Here is a 22,495-nt window from a genome sequence, read left to right on the forward strand (position 1 = left end):
TATGTCCCCCTTTTGAGAAATGTACTTATTAAAGGTAAAAGCAATGACATGGTCACAATTACTTATGACAAGCCACACTACGTACCAGTCTCAAAGACCCACTTTGACAACATCATGATCGAAGTCAAATCGGATCAGAATATCAACGTACCCTTCCGCTTCGGTAAAGTTATTGTCAAACTACATTTTCGACCCCTGAAACAGTGTGTACATTATTAAAATGGCTACCTCGAGGGGTTATGTAGATCCTAGCGCCTATGTGGATTATTACAAGATGCAAGCCGGGAACGGCTTGCCCGGTATTGTAGGAGCCCCCACAATGTATGGCGCCGGTCTAGGAGGACTCTTTCGTGGTCTCTTTAGAATGGCCGTACCCCTGCTTAAGAGAGGCTTTGCTATAGCCAGACCCCACTTGAAATCAGCGGCTAAAAATATTGTTAGTGACGTGTTCACCAATGTTATGAACCGGGCAGCTAGCCATGAGCATCAGGAGGGTTCGGGTCTCATGGTAATGGCGAGGAGGGGGGGTAAAAGAAGAAACAGCATGTGTCCACCAGGGCGACGAAGATCCGTGGCTAACAAAAAACGAAGAATCTCTCATTCTCCAACATATCGTGGAAATTTCAGACACGGCCCCTCTGGAGTTTTTTATAGCTGGCAATGGCGAGGATTATATTGATTTGAATAACACATTTATTTTAATGAACTGTAAAGTGACTGATGAGGATGGCGATGCAATCGAGAAGACGGCCAACGCTGGGGTCATCAATTACCCGGTGGCCACCATGTTTTCACAGGTGGATGTGACCCTGGGAGATCGGCTCATTAGTCAAAGCAGCAATACTTACCCCTATAGAGCCATGATGGAGTGTATCCTTAATTATAGTGAGGAGACCCTGAGCAAACAGTTCAGCCCCGGCCTTTTCTTCAAAGACATCCCGGAAGCTATGGACGACAAGGATCCAGAGGGACTCAATAAGGGTTTTCAAAAAAGAACGGCCTCTTCAACAGAAGGGAGGACCTTTGAGCTAATGGGGCATATCCATGCAGACATATTTTTCCAAGAAAAACTCATGCTCAACGGGGTAGACATTAAAATTAAAATGATCCGTAGTAAAAGTGCTTTTTGTCTGATGACCCCTGATACTGAAAAATATAAACTGACCATATTATTGGCCTCGCTGTTTGTGAAGAAAGTGTCCGTCTCCCCGGCGGTTAAACTAGGACACACGCAGGCGTTAATGACGGCAAACGCCAAGTACCCGATCGAAAGAGTCTATATGAAAGTCCACAGTATCCCCGCAGGGACACGGGTGATGAACCAGGAAAATCTGTTTCTAGGACAGCTCCCAAAACAGGTTATTATAGGTCTCGTGGATAATGATGCATTTACCGGGGTTTACAACAAGAACCCCTTTAACTTTAAACATTTTAACGCGGAATTTATAGCGTTGTACGTCGATGGTGTGCAGGTTCCATCCAGACCTTTTCAACCTGACTTTGAAAACGGCAATGCGGTTCGTGAATATTACAGTCTAGTACTGGCTACGGGTCGTCATCTCAAGGATCAAACTCTGCTGATCGATCGCCGGGAATACTGCAGCGGTTACACCCTGAACGGTTTCAACCTGACCCCTGATGAAGAGTGTGGACAACATTTTTCACTGATGAAGACGGGCAATATGCGTTTGGAGATGCGTTTCAAGCAGCCTCTACCACGCACTGTAAATATGGTCGTGTATGCTGTGTTTGACAACATTATTGAGGTAAATCAGAGGAGAAACGTTCTGTATGATTATTATTAAAATGAACACCAGAGAGCTCAACCACATCATGAATGCCCTGGCCGGCTCACGGAAACTGTTTCAAGGAGTCTACGCCTGCGATCAGCTGCCTAAATTTAAGATCAAGAATTTACCTGCAATGTACATAATCAACACACACCCTAAAAATATGCCCGGAGAACATTGGCTGGCTATTTATCTAAGGGAGGACCACCGTGGTGAATTTTTTGATTCCTATGGAAACCCCCCGGATTTCAGACCTTTCCCTCGGAAGATCAATAACTTTCTGCTCAACAACTGTCAAGAAACCATTTACAGCGGTCGTCAAGTACAAAGTCTTCAGACCTTCACTTGTGGTCAACACTGTGTGTTTTTCTTATATCATAGATCTAAAGGAAGGTCATACCCCGATATTATGGCCTTGTACAGTGAGGATTTAGGCCAAAATGATAAAAAAGTGGCAGAGTTTGTCAGTACACTGTGGACCCCCCCTTATAACACAATGACTTACGACCCTAGCCAGCCATGTATACAGATGGGGTGTTCTTGTGAGGATTTTAAAAGATGATGAAAAAATAATGAAAACAGCCTTTGAATCATTAGTTTTGTTTTTATTCAAAACAATTCTAATACAAAGCAGGGGTTATGTTATAAATAAATGTACAACATTTGAAAATAAAACAAATTAAATAAAAAATTGTTTGTCGGGTCATTATTTACAGGGGAGACAAATAAAAACATGAGATTAATAAGCTTCCCAACGATGGATTGATCCTGAGGATGGTCGCTCAGCACGGTCAGAGTAATGAGATATCGGAGTCAGATCAGGCTCCACCTCTTTACACAGATGGAATTTTTGTCGCGTTTCCTGGTTAGGAACTGTGGATTGGGGCATGTTCAGACAGGCCATCGCCTGTAGGAAAGCATTCCAGCCTACAGGTCGGCGACTATCGGGTACCTTATTAGTGCTAGTGACACTCTTCAACAAATCAAACATGTGTGAACCTTTGATCAGTTGTCCTTTAAAAACAAATTCACCCTGTTCATTCCAAGCCGTTACCCGCGGTTTCTGAACCATTTTGTGCAGGATATATTCTGCATGTCTTTTGCTTCTGGCCGGCATGTTTCTCAAAACATCCGTTACAACATCTCCCTCTGAACTCTCAACAGGTTCGGTCACCGCAACATCTTTATCAACCGTACCCCCCGCATCAGCCCCAGAACCATTTTCTTGAGAGGCCATGGTTAAAGTTAAAATGTTTTGATCTTTTTCACCCTGTCTAACCAAATGGAGGTAGCGCTGTAACGTGTTGGTATACAACTGGGCTTTGGAATACTGATTTAAATCGGCCCTGGCCTGTATAGCTTTCATTTCAGAGTCCAGGTTGTTTTCGGCCGTTTGTCTAATGGGCTCTGGCCCGACAACATTTTTTCTCAGTTTCTCAAGCTGCTCCTGAGGGATCAAAAACATTTTCTGAGCATATTCCATTATTAACCCACTCTGGAAGCTAGAAGACTGGTTAGGAAAGGCACGGCTATGCTCAACAGCGGTCCTATAAAACCCCCGGTTTGATTAATCTTCTTTCTTTTTCTTTTAATAGAATACTTCTTATTAGCGATGATCTTGATAACCGCTTTTTGTTTTTTGAGTTTAGAATGTTGAGAAGGGGTTAGGGGTATATTACCACGTAAGATGTTAAAAGCTATTTCACACAGGGTCTCGATCAAATCCGAGGGGGCCCCTGCCAGCACAGCTTTCCTATGGCGCGGGCTCCCCTCAAATAACATTTGCAAAAGTGGCAGATTTCTTTTAATCCGAACAGACATTCTTATTTATTTCCTTTTCTTTAGCACATACACTGCCGGCCAATCGGGCGGGCACAAACCTGTTCTGAGGCGAAAGTCTTCTGGGGTTTGTGCTTTTAAGTCTGCAATCAAGTACCCGTAGGGTTTTTTGGTGGCATCCTCAAATGCCTCCAAAAAGAACTTGGTCTGGTTAGGGTACATTTGACGAGCCAAGACGGTGACCTGTAGTTTATCTCTGGGGTTTTTAAAAAGAATTATATAATTGGCATTTAAATTAATAGTGCGGCTTTTTTTACCTTGAAAAAATAGATTTTGAACTAAATAAATAATACTTAAATTCCTATGATGAGTGTACTTTGTGAAAGCTTTTTCCACTTCACTGTTGTCACCGGCCTGCTCCATCAGGTCATCAAGGATCACTAGATTAGTTTGACCGGGCGGGAACAAGTCATCGTCACACAACAAGGCGGGGAGACCTTGCACAAATTTCAGATTATTTTTTTTCGAAGCCAAATCATCGTAGAGAGGTTGCCAGCAAGAGTAACACCACACTATGTTGTCAAGAGCTTGGGACTTGGTTGCGTCCACATCTTCTATGATGTTCTTTATAAGATAGCTCTTCCCCGAATTGGAGGGACCAGCTATAATACAGGAGAAAGGGTGTTGAAGTCTGTTATCAAAACCACCGCTAATATCCATAAGGCAGAGTGGTATAATCAGTCTTCAACACTCTTTTATTGTACACCACCCTGAATCGTTTGTTTAGTGATCTATTTTCCAACATTTACCCCTTTTTATTGCGATAGATCTGATTTCCGGCTGTAATAATCTCACGAGGAGGCGCGTCTTTCTCGGTTACAAAACTTTCTACCAGGGTCGTCAGAGACTTGATGTTAATGAGCTTGTTGTTACAATGGTTCAGAGTGAAACCCTTAACTTTCATACAGGTCTTACCCGCAGCCGTTCTGTATGCGTAAGTCTTAGGACCCCCTGAAACAAACTCCACTATGTGGTCCTGAGGATCTAGTTCGCTCGTTAACTCCCCAAGGTAGTCCCCGAGGGGAGGGACCCAATCCCCTGGCCTGGTGACAAAGATTACAGAGTCAGTATCATGATAGAGCGTGCGTTCCTGCAACTGATCCATTAAGTTGTACAGTTCAAGCCGGGCGTAAGCCGTGGTAACACCCGTCAGCGCTCTCTCTTCATCACTGTGCAGACAAGAGGTAGTTTGATTTTCAGTTTCCACACACGTTCTACACAGAGGGAACATCAATTTTCCCGAACACCAGTAAGGCAACACGGGTAAGAACAGCTCGCGAGGAGGGTACATGGTGACTTTGATCAAACCAAAGTAATGTCCGATTTCGAGAAAGTCACGATAAACAATGGTTGGACGCCCCACCGGGTACATTTTGGTCTTGTTGACATAAGGGTACAGACTGGTGAAATCATAGTAATCTTTAGGGGCCCTCCACTGGACCTGTGCCACGTGGTCATTTAAGAATTGAAAGTGTGATACTGCATGTTGTTTGGAAAACATAAATTCTATAAACTGTTCAGGGGTTTTAATCAAGGTTGTGTTTAGACGGTAATTTCTTTCCCCAAACTTACCCCACAGACTGTTTAAAATCTGTTTGGACATTTGTCTCTTGGCGGGGTTTACAGTTATGTTCCCCGGCTCTAGACGGATCCCTTCCTTTTCAAAATATTGCTGAACGTATCGCTCTTTGGCCGCGGAGTCAACACACCATGAGGGATAGCCCGATGCCTCCTGTTTCCCTTTCAGATGGGTCATAATGTAATCAGCAAAAAGAGTATCAGATTTTTCAGAAAAATGCCAAACCTCATTCACCTTACCGACTCTGTAGTTTGATTTTCAGTTTCCACACACGTTCTACACAGAGGGAACATCAATTTTCCCGAACACCTGTAAGGCAACATGGGTAAGAACAGCTCGCGAGGAGGGTACATGGTGACTTTGATCAAACCAAAGTAATGTCCGATTTCGAGAAAGTCACGATAAACAATGGTTGGACGCCCCACCGGGTACATTTTGGTCTTGTTGACATAAGGGTACAGACTGGTGAAATCATAGTAATCTACTCTCTCACCCTCCTTTACCTCATAATGTAAACAGAGGGCGTTGGTACGACCCCCAAATAACGCATCCCGGGGCTCTAGACGTTCAGGAAAGTCCAAGGTTTCCATAAACCGTTGTACCCCCGCTTCCTGTTGCTTCAGGGTCGTCCACTCGTGTTTCCAAATCACCAGCACGTTCAAACCATAGGTGTTTTTTAAAGTTTCAATTCGTTCCTGGAAATCATAGTACATATCACCGCAGAGTTTTTGTGTTACGGGGTTAAAGGTGTTTGGGTCGAAGCACTGAGGACAGCCATGGTAAATACAACCTGCAAACTCATAAGCGGTACGCCGCCCGGACACGTCGCTAAAACCGTCTAAGTAGTAAGGCCCCATTTTGACTTCCCCTTGATTTAAAGCATGTCTGATGAAGATGTTATCCCGGGCACTCAGGTATTCCAGCCACTGTATGGAGACAGTCGAAAAGTTCTTTTGTCTAGCACGATAGTTGTCAGAAGTGGTGACCGCTATAGTGTTTTTCTGCAAGAAATTGGACCGATACATTTTCATGCAGAGAGACGCTATGGTCACACTTTGCAAAGGGTCGAGACCCGATGTGTTGATAACCTCGGCGCAGAAACGCACACAGGCTTCTTTAAGGATCACCACATCATTTTTACAATAAGCGGCCATCTCTTCTCGGAAATCAAAAACACCTCCCTTAACCGTATTGTACCATTTAAAGAATTCCTCCCTCTCATGAGACATCATAGTATCAACCCCATAATAAGAGGCGGGCGGGTAGGACCCTCGATAATTTTGAGTGTCCTTAGTATTAAAAAAATGGCAGAACCAACCTTTCTTCTGAGCCTCAAAACCCAGAGCCTTAGGCAAAGCGCTCAATTTCATGGGGAGGAAATTTAACGAGTCTATGTAACGTTAGTTGAAAGCTTCGTCGGTGAAACACATGATCTTGCTACCCTGAGCTATTATTTTTGGGGTCACCCCATTTTCCACCAGATACTTCATCAAAATGTAAGAATCATAACCCTTAGCATTGTGGGCAATAAATGTGTAATTGAGGTATTTTGGACCGCGATACCGCGTAAAGAAATCCCTGACACAACTCTCACCGCTAGCTGACCACTCACGATCCAACATGTCAATACAGTGTATATAATTAGCAACGTGGACCCCGTTTTCTTGCCGGCATTCAAAAGCAAAAAAGACATACCGGTTGTGCGGCGGCTCCTTTTTAACCGGCTGAATAAAGCACTGGTGTTCGGACCCCGGGGTTAAATCAGCATTACAGATCCTGCATCTCGGCTCCAGACATTTGTGTGGTTTAACCTCATGAAAACGGTACTGGAGGCAACACTGCGGGCAATATTTAGTTTGATCACAATAACTCCGTTTTTTAACCCCCTCAGCAGCGGCCCTCTGTACCTTATGCTCGGAAAAACAGAACGCTGAGAGACAAATCCTTAAGCAATCTTTACATCGGATGGTAGGGGCCAAACCCTTACGACATTGCGGATTGAAACAGACGTTACAGTAACCGTCACAGCGGTGCTTAAGCTTATCATTGAAGGCCTTATAACACCAATGACAAACATACGAACAACCCAAAAAAGCCGTCAAACTCTTTATTCCAAAGTAATGACTATCACTTAGGAAGAGAAACAGTGTCTGTGTATGGGTTTCAGGATGTATCTGAAATTTCACAAATACTTCCTTTACCTCACAACGGTACCACACAACAATTTTTAAAGACAACAACTCCTCAAACTTGGTGATGTCTGAAAAGGTAACCATCTGTTGAGAGTTTAAGCCGGCCCTCTGATGAAGCATTAAAGCCTCTTGCAGAGCTTGGGGTTCAGGCATGTCGGGGGTGAGTAGTTTTATTAAACTGTAATCAAAACAGAGCTTATTGTCCCCACTGGAACTCACCACTAATTGCCTGAGCTTGGTCCTAATTATGTCGTTCTTCAAGCATTTCGACAGTCTTCTAAGCGCCCCACCCTCAGGGTTACGAACCACATTCATTACCAGAGACAGACTTTCATCAGCTAAGATGGCTGCGTTACTTTGCAATAACGCTTCGATTTTAGCCAGACATCTAAATTATCTCCACTCAGCATTACAGATAGGTTGCTAAACAAATCATCCCCTCTGAGTTCTAACTGTACAACATCTCGAGGTCTGACCCTTTCAGCAACCTGTTCAAGCATTTTCTGCAAGGCCTCGTGTATGTTGACAAATATTTCTGCATAATTGTCACAATTTAAAAGTTCTGCAAAATTAAAACGCTGAATCATTTCAAAATTGTTATAGGCCGGTCTATCTATAATCACGGGATCACTGGTACTCTTGGACACATCATCATTTTGAACAAAGCCTTCACCCCCTACATTCTCACAGAGCATGTCCTCCACAGCCTTATCAGTCTCAGAACCCTCCACATTCCGAACACCCCCACTGCTGACATCTACAAAACCCCCTTTTTGAGGAGGCTCATTTAAAGCCTGTAAAAGTCCTTCAAAGATATCCAACCGGTTAATGTCAAGACCCTCCTCTATAGTGATGGCTGCTTCTGCCGCCATCCTGTGTTCTAATTGTCTCAAATCATTTATAATAGGGGCAGAATTTGGTCGGGGTAGCTCCTCCAAAGCCTCCACCATTTCAAACAAATCGGGGTGAACTAGGGGGTGAACCTCTATAAGCGCTACCGGTGGGAGGTGGTTATTTAGATCATTGACCATCTGTAACAGGTCGGGGTTCACCGGTAAGTCTGTTAATTCACATTCTATCGGTGGTAATTGGGGGTTATTTAAATTATTTATCATTTGTAATAGTTCCAGGTTCATTGGGACATCAGAGGAGTTCACAACAGGGCCGGGGATGTTCTCTCGGGAAGGTCTTTTTGGGGCCCTAGCATGTTCATAATCCTTTAGTTTGTGAGTTCTTTTACCAAGTCAGGACATTTTTTAATTTATTTTTTATTTTTCCAACAACCCACAATAGTAAGGCGTTTTGTGTCTATTAATACATTAAATACGGTACAATTCGTTAGTAAGGGTATTAATAAGGGTGTTTTGGCTCTCTATCACCAGGTTTTGCCCCACTAACACAAGTCTTTGATTTTGTAACTAAGTATGTAGCAACTCATGCCGACCTTCAGGAAGTAGCTCCGGGGGCTGGTGGCCTGGCTCAGCTTCAAAGGATGGTCGCTCCGGTAAATCTCGGTCGAAGGAGGCAGGGAGCGAGCGTATACTCATGGACGGAGACCAAGAAGGCCTTTGCGGTAACACCCTGGCCAAGCGCGGGGTACTGTTCCGCGTTTCTGAAGCCAAGAAACGGGTCTGGGGGGACGATGTTGAAACCAGGCCGTCGTTGGGTGGTGTGTCAGCCCTGACTGACGGCGACCCCTGAGGTTGTTGGATGCCTGTATTTGTTCCGCCCGACAATGCGGCGGGCTGAATCTGGGGTGTTGAATTACCCCCAGAAGGCTGTGGCCTGAGTAGATGTTGGGGGGTCTCCAAGACCACTGTGGGGGATCCTCTCGGTGATCTCACCGGGGAAGATGTTTGATCCCACTTAGACGGGGTAATTGTCCTCAATAGCTCATCCACAGAATGACTATCCCAAGAGTCTTGGGAAGAATAAAAATATACATTACATTTACATCTTTAAACGGCGACAGAAATCAAACTTAAAACAACATGTCCAGCACATTCAAAACCTTTAGCTTTTTTAGACCTTTGAAAATAGCCTTAGACATTCACTACAACGCCTTATTATTTACAGACAATATATTTATTAGGACTTGATAATAAATGTAAAACAGAGAAGCCGCTGTAAATAAACTGTTTCTTAAATGTTTCTTTAAAAACTGTAATATTGTTAATAAAACACACACACACACAACAACATTTCATTTTTAAACGAACCTTCCAAGTGTAAACGCTTCCTGATCCCGGGACTTCCTGTTTCACAAACGTTTTCACGATCTGTTTAAATATTAAATACAATGAACACCTTCAAGCCTTTTCCTACAACCACTTTAAAACAGAAGTATAATAGCGGGAGATAAGCCAAACAACTTACTAAACCCTTTCGGACGGCTTTACTTCCTAACCAGACGGTACGGCAATCGGTCATTTCTAAACACGTTCCCCAGAAACAAGCCTAGATCTGTCCGGACTTCTAAAGATCTTTCCCAGAACCCCCCGCCCTACAGGAAACGGTCACCCATCGCTTAAATATTAGCCCTCAACGGGCAAACAAAGCCCTTTTAAAAACATTAAAGTTTGAAAGATCTTACTTACCTCCACAGAATAATCGTTTCTTATGTTTTTCGGCTGGTTTAGCTTTTTGCACCGCTGTGAAGGTAAGAGACATGTTTAACCTTTAACCACACCGCTTTATAAAAAGCTTTAACCTCTTACAGGCTGCAGACATATACTCACAGCTATCAGATACCGGGGCTGACGGCCTTTCAGATTCTTGAAAGGTTACGGTTCTCGAAGGTAAAACGAAACAAGCCCTCGATGTGGAAGGCCTTTCGTTGTCTCGAACCACGTTTCTTAATACTGTTAGACAGGATAATTTTTTTAAAATTAACAAAACTGGACTCAAACATCTTACAGAAACGTTATACAAACAAACAGGGGTTTAGTTCTTACCCGGTCGGCAGACAGCCTGTCTAGGGACAACCACTTCTCTTGGTCGAGACATTAATCACAGGCCTTTCGATAGTTTCTGTGTAATTAAAGAGACCGGCATTAATATATATTAAAACGTTTTCATAACTCTAATGAGCCGCTTCAAAACCACACACACCCATACATAAGAACCCATGAGCGCAAACACAAAAATCTTACCGTCGTTGTTCCAGATGATCTCCTCAGCGTTTGGAATTAACTCCTGTTGACTGGCTGAAAAATAATTTTACAGAACTTAAAACAGATGTTATAGCCTTATTTACAATACATGCACACAACACGCTCTGAGTCAATGAAAAGAATCTGAAGACTTGCCTAAAAACTTGTTTAAATCGAAGTCGCTGATGTTGTTTCCGGACATTGTTGATCTTTAGTCTTAAATCGAAAGGTCAGTATGAGTCTGTCGAGCTGAAGACCAGACCTTCATACTTATACTGATGGCCACATGCCGGATCTGCTTGTAAGGCATTGTTCTGGTCTGGCCTTTGTGCCGCCCTGTTACCAATTAACATATCAAAACCAACCAATAAAATGACACTGCATCAAATTTCAAATAGAAACCAAGATGGAGACGATCTCTTCCTCTCTACTCTAAACTTTTATTAGAACCTTTAGGTCTCTCAAAAAAACATTTTTAAGCATCAAGACCTATAGTCAACAAACCACTAAGAATATTTCAGGCCTTTATAAGCGCTAAAAAACAACCTGAGCCAAGAAAATAACTATAAAGATCTAAAATAACTAGCGCTTTTACAGTGATTTTTTTTTTTTTTTTTAATAGCGATGCTTTGTTTGGTATTAAACAAGTCACAAACTACTCAGAACAGCGTTTATCCCCGCAAAAGAGATATTTGGGTTTATTTTACAAAGCTTATAAATTATATAGGTTAAAAGTATTCTGAATGTTTTGATACCACACGCCATACCTACTGTTGTCTGAGCCCACCCCCGCCCCCCATGGTGTGAGTGATTTAGCCTTGAGTGTTGTGATCTATTTAGCATTTTATTTTTTAAACGATTCCTTATCATCAGGGATTGAGACTGCTAAAATACCTTAAAAGCATATCCTTATCTTAAGTCTAACTCTTATGAGCTTTAAGACCCTAGAATGTATTTAAGTAAAACGACTGAACACATTATGTGAGAGATAAAATATAACCACAGCTTTTTTTTTTTTTTTTTTACAAAAACAATTAACCTATACACACAAACACCCACACACACACCCTCTTTTTTAATTTTATTTTTAATTAAATTTGAGGGGAGAGACAGAGCCAGATACAGTGTGGATAACATAAGTACCCTATGCAAAACAGGCATTGTTAGGACCTGGGATCATAACAGACAACAGAACTTGTTGATCTTATAAAATGATTGGGCGAGAGAGAGAGAGAGACAGACAGAGACAGTGTGAATATGATAAACGCACTATTCAAAACTGGCATTGTTAAGACCTGGGACCATTACAGACAACAGAACTTGTTGATCTTATAACGGTTTAGATTTACTAAACCATTACATGTATATTTAAAAAAGACCCCCAAACACTACAGGAAGAGCCGACCCATTCACACTCTACAGTTGACCAACAAGAACAACAAGAACAACAGGTTATGGGCGGCCTTGTTGTTCAGGGTTTTATGGGTGTACACTTTCTGACGGATATGACGTAGGAATAATTAAGGAAATAACTCTACCTAAAATCACGCCCCCCAATTACGACGTAGGAATATTAATAAGCTTAGGGCATACGTCATAACAAAATAGGCCGCGCCCATAAAACCCTACCATCTACTCATAAGAGTAACAGCAATGTCGCCGATCCTGCTACGGTCGTATTGTAACAGCAACAACATGTATCGATTTTAAAACTGTCAGTTCCAGCGCCTCGCAAAGCTACCCTTCTGTGATCGTTTGTTCTCAAGGTCAGGATTTCTTGACACTCCGAGGAAGAGAAAACGATGGCCGGCCACGTTACAGGGACTGATAACAAGGCACTAGCACGCGTGCACCGCGGGTTGTTTCTGCCCGGTTTCGAACCAGGGACCTTTCGCGTGTGAGGCGAACGTGATAGCCACTACACTACGGAAACCGACCTGCCCTGGTGTTTAGAATGGCTCCCATCGAAGCCGGCTGGTAAAACGCGCACAGGCGTTTCCCGTGGGCCAGCCTGTGAGATAAAGGTTTCTATTTTCACTGACCTATTTTGCATTGCTCAAGGACACATCAGGACACTTTGGAAACTCTTTCAAAGGATGAACGCCCTGAGCTATGACAAGACTTACACTTACCCCAACAAGGTGATGCTCACTGGCTTGTTCAAACAGCTGCTGCTCGTCTTGTGCCACCATCAGACAATCACAGAGCTATTGTGCCTTCTACACCTTACGGTAGCTACAAATCTAACTACTGCTTTACTTTAACAATAATAATGACGGCGACCACGACGACAACAAGAACAACAAGAAAAACAAGAACAACAACAACAACAACAACATCATCATCAGATTTTAATTAAAAGTGGCTACACCAGCGTTTACAATTTCAACCTGTCGACGGACGGACGCTCTGAGTGCACAGATTTCGGGACACTTCGGAAACTCTTTCAAAGGCAGGACGCCCTGCGATCAGACAGTGCCTGCACTTAGCCCAACAAGGTGATGCTGAATGGCTTGTTCAAACGGCTGGTGGTCTTCCGTCACCATCAGACTATCAGAGCTATTTTGCGCCTTCAACTACATAAGAGTAACAGCAATGTCGCCGATCCTGCTACGGTCGTATTGTAACAGCAACAACATGTATCGATTTTAAAAGTGTCAGTTCCAGCGCCTCGCAAAGCTACCCTTCTGCGATCATTTGTTCTCAACGTCAGGATTTCTTGCCACTCCGAGGAAGAGAAAACGACGGCCGGCCATGGAGCAGAGAGATGAGGACGGGTAACACGGCACTGGCACGCGTGCACCGCGGGTTGTTTCCGCCCAGTTTCGAACCAGGGACTTTTCGCGTGTGAGGCGAACATGATAGCCACTACACTACTGAAACCAACCCGTCCTGGGGTTTCGAATGGCTCCCATCGAAGCAGGCTGGTAAAACGCGCACAGGCGTTTCCCGTGGGCCTGCCTGTGAGATAAAGGTTTCTATTTTCACTGACCTATATTGCATTGCTCAAGGGCACATCAGGACACTTTGGAAACTCTTTCAAAGGAAGAATGCCCTGAGCTATGACAAGACTTACACTTACCCCAACAAGGTGATGCTCAATGGCTTGTTCATACAGCTGCTGCTCGTCTTGTGCCACCATCAGACAATCACAGAGCTATTGTGCCTTCTACACCTTACGGTAGCAACAAATCTAACTACTGCTTTACTTTAACAATAATAATGACGGCGACCACGATGACAACACGAACAACAACAAGAACAACAACAACAACATCATCATCATCATCATCAGATTTTAATAAAATGTGGCTACACCAGCGTTTACAATTTCAACCTGTCGACGGACGGACGCTCTGAGTGCACCAATTTCGGGCACTCCAATGAAGAAAAGCCACCTACCGCCTCCGGGGAACCACGAGGGCAAGCAGGACGAAAAAGGCCGGCCCACAGCAGGCTGTTTCCGCCCGATTTCAAACCGGGGACCTTTCATGCGTTAGGCGAACGTGATAACCGCTACACTTCGGAAACTGACACCGTCACCTCTTGCTTAGAACGGTTCCCGTTGGAGACTGCTGGTAAAACCGACCCGTCCTGGCGTTTCGAATGGCTCCCATCGAAGCAGGCTGGTAAAACGCGCACAGGCGTTTCCCGTGGGCCAGCCTGTGAGATAAAGGTTTCTGTTTTCACTAACCTATTTTGCATTGCTCAAGGGCACATCAGGACACTTTGGAAACTCTTTCAAAGGAAGAACGCCCTGCGCTCTGACAGTGCCTGCACTTAGCCCAACAAGGTGATGCTGAATGGCTTGTTCAAACGGCTGGTGGTATTCCTTCACCACCAGACTATCAGAGCTATTGTGCCTTCTACACCTTACGGTAGCAACAAATCTAACTACTGCTTTATTTAACAATAATAATGACGGCGACCACGACGACAACAAGAACAACAAGAACAACAACAACAACAACAAGAACAACAACATCATCATCATCATCATCAGATTTTAATTAAAAGTGGCTACACCAGCATTTACAATTTCATCCTGTCGACGGACGGACGCTCTGGGTGCACCGATTTCGGGCACTCCAATCAAGAAAAGCCACCCACCACCTCCAGGGAACCACGAGGGCAAGCAGGACGAAAAGGACCGGCCCACAGCAGGCTGTATCCGCCCGGTTTCAAACAGGGGACCTTTTGCGCGTTAGGCGAACGTGATAACCGCTACACTACGGAAACTGACACTGTGGCCTCTTGCTTCGAACGGTTACCGTTGGAGCCTGCTGGTAAAACGGGCTCAGGCGTTTCAGGTCGGCTAGGCTGTGAGATGGCGTCTGTAGTGCCGCGAAAGGATGCCGTTTTCACTGACCTGTTTGGCATTGCTAAAGGGCACATCAGGACACTTCGGAAACTCATTCAAAGGCAGGACGCCCTGCGCTCAGACAGTGCCTGCACTTAGCCCAACAAGGTGATGCTGAATGGCTTGTTCAAACGGCTGGTGGTCTTCCGTCACCACCAGACTATCAGAGCTATACTGCGCCTTCAACTACATAAGAGTAACAGCAATGTCGCCGATCCTGCTACGGTCGTATTGTAACAGCAACAACATGTATCGATTTTAAAAGTGTCAGTTCCAGTGCCTCGCAAAGCTACCCTTCTGCAATCGTTTGTTCTAAAGGTCAGGATTTCTTGCCACTCCGAGGAAGAGAAAACGACGGCCAGCCTTGGGGCAGAGAGATGGGGACGGGTAACACGGCACTGGCACGCCTGCACCGCAGGTTGTTCCCGCCCGGTTTCAAACCGGGGACCTTTCGCGTGGGATGCGAACGTGATAGCCATTACACTACAGAAACTGACCCGTCCTGGCGTTTCGAATGGCTCCCATCGAAGCCGGCTGGTAAAACGAACACAGGCGTTTCCCGTGGGCCAGCCTGTGAGATAAAGGTTTCTATTTTCACTGACCTATTTTGCATTGCTCAAGGGCACATCAGGACACTTTGGAAACTCTTTCAAAGGAAGAACGCCCTGAGCTATGACAAGACTTACACTTACCCCAACAAGGTGATGCTCAATGGCTTGTTCATACAGCTGCTGCTCGTCTTGTGCCACCATCAGACAATCACAGAGCTATTGTGCCTTCTACACCTTATGGTAGCAACAAATCTAACTACTGCTTTACTTTAACATTAATAATGATGGCGACCACGACGACAACAAGAACAACAAGAAAAACAAGAACAACAACAACAACAAGAACAAGAACAACAACATCATCATCAGATTTTAATTAAAAGTGGCTACACCAGCGTTTACAATTTCAACCTGTCGACGGACGGACGCTCTGAGTGCACCGATTTCGGGATACTTCGGAAACTCTTTCAAAGGCAGGACGCTCTGCGATCAGACAGTGCCTGCACTTAGCCCAACAAGGTGATGCTGAATGGCTTGTTCAAACGGCTGGTGGTCTTCCGTCACCACCAGACTATCAGAGCTATTTTGCGCCTTCAACTACATAAGAGTAACAGCAATGTCGCCGATCCTGCTACGGTCGTATTGTAACAGCAACAACATGTATCGATTTTAAAAGTGTCAGTTCCAGCGCCTCGCAAAGCTACCCTTCTTACATCGTTTGTTCTCAAGGTCAGGATTTCTTGCCACTCCGAGGAAGAGAAAACGACAGCCAGCCTTGGGGCAGAGAGATGGGGACGGGTAACACGGCACTGGCACATGTGCACCGCGGGTTGTTTCCACCCGGTTTCGAATCGGGGACCTTTCGCGTGTGAGGCGAACGTGATAGCCACTACACTACGGAATCCGACCCGTCCTGGCGTTTCGAATGGCTCCCATCGAAGCCGGATGGTAAAACACACACAGGCGTTTCCCGTGGGCCAGCCTGTGAGATAAAGGTTTCTATTTTCACTGACCTATTTTGCATTGCTCAAGGGCACATCAGGACACTTTGGAAACTCTTTCAAAGGAAGAACGCCCTGAGCTATGACAAGACTAACACTTACCCCAACAAGGTGATGCTCAATGGCTTGTTCAAACAGCTGCTGCTCGTCTTGTGCCACCATCAGACAATCACAGAGCTATTGTGCCTTCTACACCTTACGGTAGCTACAAATCTAACTACTGCTTTACTTTAACAATAATAATGACGGCGACCACGACGACAACAAGAACAACAAGAAAAACAAGAACAACAACAACAACAAGAACAAGAACAACAACATCATCATCAGATTTTAATTAAAAGTGGCTACACCAGCGATAACAATTTCAACCTGTCGACGGACGGACGCTGTGAGTGCACCGATTTCGGGCACTCCAATGAAGAAAAGCTACCCACCGCCTCCGGGGAACCACGAGGGCAAACAGGACGAAAAGGGCCGGCCCACAGCAGGCTGTTTCCGCCCGGTTTCGAACCGGGGACCTTTCGCGTGTTAAGCGAACGTGATAACCGCTACAATATGGAAACTGACACCGCCGCGTCTTGCTTCAAACGGTTACCGTTGAAGCCTGCTGGTAAAACGGGCTCAGGCATTTCAGGTCGGCTAGACTGTGAGATGGCGTCTGAAGTGCCGTGAAAGGATGCCATTTTCACAGACCTGTTTGGCATTGCTAAAGGGCACATCAGGACACTTCGGAAACTCATTCAAAGGCAGGACGCCCTGCGCTCTGACAGTGCCTGCACTTAGCCCAACAAGGTGATGTTGAATGGCTTGTTCAAACGGCTGGTGGTCTTCCGTCACCACCAGACTATGAGAGCTATACTGCGCCTTCAACTACATAAGAGTAACAGCAATGTCGCCGATCCTGCTACGGTTGTATTGTAACAGCAACAACATGTATCAATTTTAAAAGTGTCAGTTCCAGCGCCTCGCAAAGCTACCCTTTTGCGATCATTTCTTCTCAAGGTCAGGATTTCTTGCCACTCCGAGGAAGAGAAAACGACGGCCGGCCTTGGGGCAGGGAGATGAGGACGGGTAACACGGTACTGGCACGCGTGCACCGCGGGTTGTTTCACTGCGCCTTCAACTACATAAGAGTAGATAGTAGGGTTTTTTGGGCGCGGCCTATTTTGTTATGACGTATGCCCTAAGCTTATTAATATTCCTAAGTCATAATTGGGGGGCGTGATTTTAGGTAGAGTTATTTCCTTAATTATTCCTACGTCATATCCGTCAGAAAGTGTACACCCATAAAACCCTGAACAACAAGGCCACCCATAAATACCCCCACCCCTCTGAAGGCAACGCCCCGAAACTCTCCTCTCTATTTAAGAACCCGCGCTTCTTTTAGGCAATACCTCTTTAATTCTCAGCTTCTGAAACATCCCGCTTCTTCAACATGTCCAGCGACATCAACATGAAACCCCGCAAGAAACAATCCCGGGCAAGGGTTCCTGTACTCACCAATTTGAAGATTGAACGCTCCTGGGTGTTGTTCTGGGGGGCTCGACAGGGTTACCGCTTTAAAAGGGATCCCGGCTATGTTGGAGTGGAGCTTTTTGCTTTGGGAGAGAAGGAGGGTACGTTGGAACCTTTTGAGACGGTAATTGAATACTCTTATGAGGACTGGTTGAAGGTGATGGCCTGGAAATATCTGGGGCTTGTGGATAAGACTCTAGAAGGCTTGCAAGAGGGTCCAAGAGAATGCGAAATGGAGTCTCCGACTCAGGGTTTTGAAAGGTGTGAATGGGAAAGCTTGCAGAACTACGGTAGAGTGGTGAAGAGTCTATCTCTAACTACAGATCGTAAGATTTTGTTTAGCAGTACCCTGATTACAAACCCTATTGAAAGGGGTGTGGAGGATCCAGAAAAACAGGTTACTGAAATGATGTTTGACGCCGTGGACTGGCCGTTCTTGAAAGAGGTCATAAACTGTATAAATGATGGTTTTGACATCTTGACCAAATGTTCGCAACTGGATTTGGTTAGAAGGAGAATATGCTGGATTATGGATTATATATCCCCCTTGAATGACGACGACGATGATAAAACAGACGACGTGTGGGGTTTTGGAGGGGGGTCTGACGGCTCAGGGGCTACTCTCTTCTAAGAGGGCGGTGTGTCATGACGTAGTGAAGAGATAGGATAAAAGGCGCAACAATTCATTCATGGTTTAAAATTAAAGAGAATGTCTTACCCGAAAGCTGCGGACGTCGACAGGCTCTACAGGCCTCTTCAAACCCGGGATCACCCCTTGTTCTATTCCCCAGATTTTGTATACACTCTGGAACCCTTTGACTGCGGTTACTCTCCAAGACCTCAGACCCCGGTCCCTCAGGACGAAACAACATGCGGTGCGATGGATGTCCAAATGAGTCTCGGGGATCCCCAGCCTCTGGAGCTCATGGAGGGCCTCGATTTTGCCGAACTGTCTACCGTCTGTGCGTCTCAGGAGGGGGTCAGTCCAATGGATGTAGAAACACCCCACAAACCACCAGGCGAACCAATGAGCATCGGACAGTCCCGGGGGCGTGATGAAGATGAAGGATTTATGCCCGGGGTATGTGACCAAGTAAGCAGAGTGGTTAAAAGCACCCTGGTGTATATTCTGAGTGCTCTCATCGACCGAGCTCTGAAAGAAGTCTGTCGGGGGTGTGAAGTGAATCACCCCAGTCAGTTGAGACACAGTTGTTTGTTTGAACCAGACCGTTACTATTTCCTGTTCTATTTCAACGTGTTTTACAGAAGACTGAACAAACCGTGGCTGAAACCGGCACTAATCAAGGCGCTGTCTTACTCCCACATACATGTCACTGCGGGACAAGTCCAGAAAATCATAGATGAGATTTTGCTGGAGCTGAAAAAGGAGCCGTTTATAATAGAGAAACTTGGGCAGCTGCTCAATGACCTGGATGAGCCGAGTAGAAAAACCGCTGGCAAGCTAAAAGCTTATTTCTTCCGTAAAGAAGTTAAAGCTGGGGACAGCGACGAAGAATTCGACATCTACGCCACTGATTCAGACTCTGACCTGAACTAAGGGACTTTGAACATGGGGAATGTTCTGGACTGCTTCTGCAACTGGTTCTGTCATCAACACTCTGCAGCTAACCTGAGAGCGCTATTACACCATGTGCTTGACAGAAAAGTAGCCAACGCGAGCCTTTTCTCTACAGATTTAACCATCGATGAGGATCAACTTTCAAACCTGGAAAAGTTAATGGCTGCTGTAACAAAGATCGGGGGGTACAAACACTGGGATGAAGCGCTCAAGGGGGCCAAGAATGATATTAGGCCATTTCATCAACATCTGTATGACCTTTTACTGAGCATGTTTAATACACCTCTGTTTACTTTTAAAATAGGTCATATTGTTGTTTTATTTACATATGTAACTGAGGTGTGTGCCTACAAGATAAAGAAACAGGTATATTTGTTGATATAGATCAAGTAACCAATCATCTGATTTCTTTTTGTCTGGACCGTAGAAAAAATTGTTGTGTATGTTATACTTTTCTCAAATGTCTTAAAAGGGGTATCTGCTCTCCTGAAGTTGAATAAAAAACCTTGTATAAAAACTTTGCGCATAGTGTGGGTCTGTGTGGTTATTTGACAGAATGACTCGGCAAGCTCCCCAAATGCAGGAACTATACTACAACCCAGCCAAGATTGGGGGTTTGGCGGGTAAGAAGGGTTTTCAAAGAGGACTCGCTGAGGCCGGAGTGAAGGTTAATGATGTGGTTGTTTCAGAATGGTTACGGGAACAAGACGCCTATACCTTACATAAACCTCTCAGGATTAACTTTAAAAGAAACCGCGTATATGCAACTGACATAGACTCACAATGGCAAATGGATCTAGTCGATATGTCAAATTTATCAAAACATAACAATGGTCACAAATTGATGTTGATGTGTATCGATGTTTAATCAAAATATGCCTGGGCTCGAATTCTACATAATAAAACAGGTTGAGCGGTGACGAGGGTCTTTGAGGATATATTGTCCCAGGGTCGATGTCCTAAAAAACTGCAGACTGATTAAGGAAAAGAGTTTCTCAACAGAGAATTTCAGAATCTACTGAAGAGACACAAAATACATCATTTCACCACCGGAAATGAGCTTAAAGCATCGGTAGTGGAGAGGTTTAACCGCACCATAAAGACCAAAATGTGGAGATATTTTACAGCGGTCAACACGTTCAAGTATTTTGATAAAGTTCAGGATTTTATTGATGCTTACAACCAAGGGTATCACACCAGTATTAAAATGAAGTCTATAGATGTTGATCAAAGTAATTCTTTTCAGGTCTATACAAAATTATACGGACCATTTATTAAGAAGGGAAAAACTACTTATAAGTTCAACATCGGTGATGTGGTTCGCGTTTCAAAGCTAAGGAGTACTTTTGCCAAAGGTTATGAACAAACATTTTCTGACGAATATTTTACAGTTACCGAACAGTTGGCTAGAGACCCCCCCGTGTACCGGTTAAAAGACTATGACGGGGAGGATATAGAAGGAACGTTTTACGAAGCCGAGTTACAAAAAATTATTGTGGGTAAAGACAGTGTATACAGAGTTGAAAAGATATTAGCTGAAAAAACCCAGAACCGGAAAAAATATGTGTTGGTGAAATGGCTTGGATGGCCTGAAAAGTTCAATAGTTGGGTCCCGGAACAACAGGTTTGCGATATTCAATCCTTATAACAACATGCCCGCGGGTGTGTTGGGGGCATTACTCTCGATACTCAAGATGGAATCAGGAGGCTTCTACGTGACTCTACCCAGTAACGCCTCTCTCGATATATACCCTAAAAATGAAATATCCAGTTACACGGTACAATTTGGAAAATCTATAGATCTAAGAGGGTCGTGGGAAGTGGGGTTGGCGGAAATACAGTATCCTTACACTTGGGCTGTTTTACAAGATAAGGATGCCACCTTCGCCATTTTTGATGATGTTAAAAAGAGTCAATGGACATTCACGATACAAGGAGGTAATTATGACAATGTAGATAAAATATTAGATGAGATGCATAAACAGTTCTCAGAAGGCACCCCCAACATCAAGCTATATTACAACCCTATTAAAAACAGATTGTACAAGGTGTCAAAACCAGGTATTAGCATTCAAACCAGCGGCCAACTGGGGCGTATATTAGGGTTCTATTCTGACACAGAGAGCAGGTTCTCAGAAGTGGTGGGGCGGCTTTTACACTCTTTATGTGTATACGGATATCATAACCCACCAGAGGGTCGGGGATAGTTATGTCCCCCTTTTGAGAAATGTACTTATTAAAGGTAAAAGCAATGACATGGTCACAATTACTTATGACAAGCCACACTACGTACCAGTCTCAAAGACCCACTTTGACAACATCACGATCGAAGTCAAATCGGATCAGAATATCAACGTACCCTTCCGCTTCGGTAAAGTTAAGTTGTCAAACTACATTTTCGACCCCTGAAACAGTGTGTACATTATTAAAATGGCTACCTCGAGGGGTTATGTAGATCCTAGCGCCAATGTGGATTATTACAAGATGCAAGATGGAACGGCTTGCCCGGTTTTGTAGGAGCCCCCACAATGTATGGCGCCGGTCTAGGAGGACTCTTTCGTGGTCTCTTTAGAATGGCCGTACCCCTGCTTAAGAGAGGCTTTGCTATAGCCAGACCCCACTTGAAATCAGCGGCTAAAAATATTGTTAGTGACGTGTTCACCAATGTTATGAACCGGGCAGCTAGCCATGAGCATCAGGAGGGTTCGGGTCTCATGGTAATGGCGAGGAGGGGGGGTAAAAGAAGAAACAGCATGTGTCCACCAGGGCGACGAAGATCCGTGGCTAACAAAAAACGAAGAATCTCTCATTCTCCAACATATCGTGGAAACACTCGGAGAAGGAAGCAGCACAAGAAAAAACCTGCAAAAAGAAAGTCTCAAAGAAAGAAAAATAGAGCCTCAGGATATATCTTTTAAACATGTCTTTTGTCCA

General features: G+C 44.5%; 3 non-coding genes across 3 annotated transcripts; all 3 read right to left on the bottom strand.

Annotated features, from left to right (window-relative positions):
• Positions 1 to 12,412: 12,412 nt before the first annotated feature.
• trnav-cac (transfer RNA valine (anticodon CAC)) lies at positions 12,413 to 12,485 on the bottom strand. The gene has a single exon. It is a non-coding gene; the product is annotated as a tRNA-Val (tRNA).
• Positions 12,486 to 15,332: 2,847 nt separating this feature from the next.
• On the bottom strand, positions 15,333 to 15,405 carry trnag-ccc (transfer RNA glycine (anticodon CCC)). Its single transcript has one exon. It is a non-coding gene; the product is annotated as a tRNA-Gly (tRNA).
• Positions 15,406 to 16,957: 1,552 nt separating this feature from the next.
• On the bottom strand, positions 16,958 to 17,030 carry trnav-aac (transfer RNA valine (anticodon AAC)). The gene has a single exon. It is a non-coding gene; the product is annotated as a tRNA-Val (tRNA).
• Between the last annotated feature and the right edge of the window lie 5,465 nt (positions 17,031 to 22,495).

The sequence above is a fragment of the Amia ocellicauda genome (assembly GCF_036373705.1).
Source record: "Amia ocellicauda isolate fAmiCal2 chromosome 11 unlocalized genomic scaffold, fAmiCal2.hap1 SUPER_11_unloc_3, whole genome shotgun sequence".
Taxonomy (NCBI): Eukaryota; Metazoa; Chordata; class Actinopteri; order Amiiformes; family Amiidae; genus Amia; species Amia ocellicauda.